This window comes from Solea senegalensis, linkage group LG16 (assembly GCF_019176455.1).
Source record: "Solea senegalensis isolate Sse05_10M linkage group LG16, IFAPA_SoseM_1, whole genome shotgun sequence".
In the NCBI taxonomy this organism is placed as follows: Eukaryota; Metazoa; Chordata; class Actinopteri; order Pleuronectiformes; family Soleidae; genus Solea; species Solea senegalensis.
In genome coordinates, this window is record NC_058036.1 from 11329298 (window position 1) to 11335297 (window position 6000).

The following is a 6000-nucleotide window of genomic DNA, read 5'->3' on the forward strand; positions in this document are numbered from 1 at the left end:
TTATGTGCAATATTTCAAGGGGCAATAAAGCAATTATGCAACACAGCATTTTATATTTTATATTTTGGGAACTTGTGCAATAATTGACCTGTCTTTACAATCATCCCCTGACACTGGCACTTTATTATCAGTTATGTTTTTTTGTTTGTTTTATATATATGTACATACAAGCACATACTGTTTATAGTAATCTGGTGAATAACCCCCAGCTTTCCTCTTTAGGTTTTCACGTTCCTATGTTTTTGCTTGTCTGAATGTGATGTTGTTGTTATTCTCAGGCTACAACCTGGCATATTTACATTTTAATGTTTATTAATATAGTATGCAGTGTCCCCTTTCCTGAAATAAATAAATAAACTCACTGTCCAACCGGAAAACTGCAATTAATGTCCCATTGTAAGCAAAAATCAGCAATTTACATCACACACATCCACCATTAAGTTTCACACTGTTATTTTGGGACTTCTGTGTTTTGATTTTGATTTTGAAGTGACACAAACTACCAAATGAGCTCCCGTGTTTCTCACAAGCCTTTGTTTTCAGGCAGAAAAGGCTTCGTAAAAGATATACAACAGTAACTACAGTCAGTGTTGCTGAGTGTTGTGTCGTTTTCTCCTTCCATGCATTTTGGTGCATTTTATTTGTGCAGGGGTCACGCAGGGGTCACGCAAGGGGTGAAAAAAGAAACACCACAGGGCAGAACAACTACTGGCAATCGATAAACCCACTAACTTTAGTGTGAGAGATGCTGCAGATGGTGATATGTGTTCCTCACATGGCCCGCCTTTTCTAGGGTGTCACATGACATTGAAGCTTCGTTTTGCCGCATCATGCCCAGCACTCAGCAGTTTATACTCGCTGTACTGCAGTTCTCATGCAGCGTCTCATTATCTCCATGTTTAATGATCGTACTTAGCTCTGTCTTTAGCGTTTGTTTACGGCGTTGTTATTTTCACAGTGGCTTCACGGGGAAGGAAAACAATTTCGTTTTGGCTCTTTTTGGGTTTATACTCAGCACATACAGCACACACTCAGTCACAGGGAACATGTGGTGCTCGGATGGAGTTGAAATCCTTCTCAGGTTAAACATGGTCAACTAACAACCAGTCATAAAATTACTTTTAAGTACTTAAAATGTGAGTAAAAGTATCTTACTAGAGTATTACTTCAATAGAAGTTGTTTGTGCTTGAGACGACTAGAGGACAGAGAAGAAGTCCTCCATGATAGCATCAGTAATGTGACCAACTCTTCTTCTTCTGATTTTATTTGGTAGTAACGGGTAATGAAGATAGTTGGGGGAAATTCTAACAGTCACAGTGAGCTGTAATCAGATCTCAGGGCAGAAAGCTCATGATGAGAATGACAGGAAACAGGAAGCAGAGAGAAATCAGTACCAGCAGGTTTCAGATTATTTCCGTGACGCTTCGTCCTCTCCGTCGTCATGACTGACTTTGGAGGGTGAGCAAATTCATTTTTAACGATTAAATTGCACGTTGTCACCGAGGCAACCACCTGATTCAGGTCAAACAGACAAGAAAAGATCCCAGGAAAGTGTTGGATTTCAAACAAAGTGCCAGCTATTGATATTTGGAAGACGCTGCTCCACCGAAATAATCACATTAGACTCATTTTAACAAGATTAAAAAGTGTCAGCATGTGTTGTAGGGAAAGAAGAAAAAGAAATCCAAATGAAATAGAAAAGCTATAGCTCACTTGCAGTCTGTGGCCATGTGGCCCCCAGTTAATTTCAAGTGGAGCCACAATTATATTTTATTTTCTGGGTTTATTCCTCCTGAACATCAGGGGGCGTAATGGTTTTCATTTCAAAATAAATGTGTTTTGCTATGGAATTATATTAAGTTGACAATCTGTATCTGTAAATACAAAGCATACAGAAATAATTCATCACAACTTACTGATATGAAGTTGTGGGACACATGAAATTGATTGGACCACATGTGGCCCACGGACCATGGGTTGGAGACGCCTGGTTTATTTTATTAGATTTCTGTCTTCATGTCACATTGTCTGTATTATTTTCATAAACATTGAACTTATTCATTGTCATGTTTTGATATGTAATCCGAAATATCATTCCACATCCAAACCAGCCATCGTATTCTTTATACCTCTATATTGATTATGATCATAATCTATAATTGATTATGTTTCTCTATATCTTTACTATATGCCCATACCTTCTTATATGTGTATATATATATATATATATATATATGTATATATATATATATATATATATATATATATACATATATATGTATATATGTATATACACACACATATATATATATAGCTGTTATCAATCCATAGCATTTATTCAGTTTGAAAATCCTATGTTCCTGAAATGACAACAGTGACATATGGCATATTACACGTTACATATTACATATCTGTATACAGAGTTTTCAGCACCTGTGATCAGGAGCTGCTGTCTGACTCCAGCAGACATTACTTTGACAGATTCCGAGGGAAAAACAACTCACTGGCTGATTTTCATCTTCCTGATATGTGACTCCATGTTCCGTCCGCTGCTGTGACTGTGGTTTCACTGCCGCGTTGTAAAAGCCATATTTACATCATGCACACTGATTAAAATGTCACAGGTTCATGTGTCTGTGGGAGAATTGTAGCTTTGGGGGAGTAACAATCAAACCAGTTCAAACTTCATGACCTTTTTCATCACTGACACCAGCCTGCATGCCTTTACTGCTTTACATGATGAAACTATATATCCTGAAACAACATCACACCATTTCGTGATAATAATAATAATAATAATATATGAACACACTGTTTATTGAGTTTTGATGTGCATGTTGTCTGTTCAGCGATGATCTTCATACCATGATTAATATGATTAGGATTTGTTGTAACACTAAGTGTGTGAGGGGTAAAAAAAATATATATTAATCACAATTGAAACAATTGAAATTAAGTAATCAAACTTTTTTTGTTAAGTAAATAATTTAAGTAAAAAAAATAAAATTTAAAAATAGATTCCATTTTTTAAGAATAGTGCATGCTACAACCATATACATATATTAGTGTATGTAAATGTATTGAAATAAATATTTTTTTGTTTTTTTATTCATGTATGATTGTAAAATCAGTGTTGAAACCAATCTGACCACTTTTTTTACAGTAATGTAATATTTTAACTAGATATATGTGTTGTGTTGTAAAGATCTAGATAAAATGTATTTACTTGTTTTGTTCATTTCAAATGAACGAGGTAAAAATTAGTAGTAAAATGGTGTAATTATTAGTATTATTGTTCTAAGGTTTCAAACACTGTACTCATTTCAAATCATTTTACTGGACTTATTATATCTAAAATGTGGCGTTTCCTTTAAGTGTTTTTTGATGAGTGCACACTGTCCCCGGGTGGCTGTCCATTGTAATTACAGTTCTTGAAAGTTTTATTTTGATAGTTTCAAACGGAAGTTTACCGCCGACGAGTGGTGACAGTGAGTAACTGTACAGATTTAAACAGCTCATGAAAGGTTTCCAAAGGTGCAGTTACTCAACCTGACCGCTAGAGAAAGCTCTTGAAGCGCCAGGGACTACCTCAGGCAAATGCAGCATCCACACGACTTCCGTTAAAATAAAATAAAATAAAATAAAATAAAATAAAATAAAATAAAATAAAATAAAATAAAATAAAATAAAATAAAATAAAATAAAATAAAATAAAATAAAATAAAATAAAATAAAATAAGATAAAATAAAATAAAATAAAATAAAATAAAATACAAATAAAATAATAAAATTTACCTCATACATATACATACATAATTGTTGTACGCAATAGAAATATAAATTACTTTTATTTCATATATAGTCAAACAAAGAGAACTTGGCTTGTGACCCAAGGGTTGCCAGTTTGAGTGCCCGCCAGGTCAAGGTACCCAATCATCATTGGGTCTCCTCGGTCCCAAGTCCAGATAAATGGGAGAGGCGCATGCAGCATAAACATCTCTGCCAAATCAAATGTTGAGATCATCTGCTGTGGTGACCCCCAGAGAGGGAGCAGCTGAAATACATACACAAACCTTTTGTTTAAATACATGACATATATATTTCATTTTTTAAATATTTTTTAGTCTTTATGACTTACTTTTATAGGTTTTTTCTGATTATTTTGTCTATTTTAGCATTGACTCTTGACTGAATTTCAATTTATTTCTGTTGGTAGATCACTCTCTTATTTTGAAAATGATATCAACAAAAAATGTTATTAACTTTATGTCTATGTTATCCATTTTTATACGGTAATATACGATGCATCATATTGGTGATACAATATGATCGTGATCTTTATCATTGAAATAAGAGGTTTCATATTTTGATTTTTTACATTTCTTTATTTTATTTTCATGGAATGATGAATAAAAAAGATCTGAATAGAAAGAGAGAAGCACAATTCCAAGTTGAAAATGATTTATTTTTATTTTCATTATTATTATTCATTTAAATTAACAAACACTGCTATACATATTGCTGTTTTTTATTAATTTTGAATCATTTTAAACAGTTAAAGCGTTTGGAAAATAAAAAATAAGTAATAGTAGCTGAAAACAGGCAACAGACAGTAGATGACATGTTCAGTAGAAGAAGATCTACAGTCAATGGCTTTCCTATGTGAGTCGAGGGGCTTCAGGAGATTTCCACAGATATGCCCACAGTCATGGTTTTGGTTATCATTTCACCCTTTTTTTTTTCCCCTCAGTCATCCTGCTGCCCGACTGATGCTGATGTCAGTGAAATAGAAATATCTGACAAGTAGCAGCAGCTTGAATCAAATTCCAGAAAGTCTGTTTTCTGCATCCAGCGCAACAAACGTCTTCCAACCACAACTTTGATAACAAGACAGGGTTCAAACATGACACCCACTTTCACCCCTGACATTATATTCATTAGGAATGTTTGAAGTAAAAAACAAAAACATTTATTTATTTATTTATATATATATATATATATATATATATATATATTTATCACTGTTGTGTCCTTCTCAGTGCACGGTCCCTCATCCCTTTTAAAGATACACGCATGTACAAATAATGAAAAAAAGAAGTGCTTCATAGAACTTCAGAAATATTACATCTCGTCTTCAAGGTGTGTCCTCTTTCATGTCAGTCCAGCTGTAGAGAGAGTCTTCTTGTTTCCTTCCTTTAAAGTCAAAAAACGTGGACTGTGTCTGGCCCTTGTTTCAAGCCGACTCCGCTTCTGCCCAGTACCTCCATGTTGGCGTATGTTCATACACCCATAAATTAGCACATCTGACTTGAATTTAAACATCATTTCTTGACTAAAAGTGACAGATTTACAAACACAGTATAAACAGGGTTGACATCATTGGCAGCTGGCGACAGTCTAGACCACAGTGGCTTTTTGAAATCTGAGCAAAAAAAGAAAAGAAAAAGAATAGGAAAAAAAGAAAAGAAAAAACAAATCCCTCCTTTTCAGACAAAGACGCACAAATTACAGGATTACGTGTGTCACACAAAGTCTTTTTGGCTTTTTGAAAACCTGAACCGCCCACAGAGGAGAGAGGCAGTGTTGGAAAACTAAAAAAAGAAAAAGAAAAGTAAAAGACCTTTATTTAGAAATAAAGAAATACAGAATCCAGTGCAGGAGGGAGAGAAAATGTTGACGTGACACGATAAAGCATCATCACCCCGACCATAGACATGTACCGACAGTAGCCTGCAGTCCTGTGACGCTCTTAACCACAGGGGTTGGACTACACCAGAGATGACTCCCTGACATTAATGTAAATCACATACACAGGTTGTACAGTTCAGGTACAGAATCACTGAGGAAAAAAGCACAGCAATACGACTATAAAGTCAAGCCACTATGGCAAAAATTGAAGGTATATAGAGTATTAGATTGACTGAGAGTTGGCTCGTGTGGTTCGTCCGTCGCCCTGCAGCTGACAGCTTTGCTTTTCTACATGCAGATTAAAGGTGAGG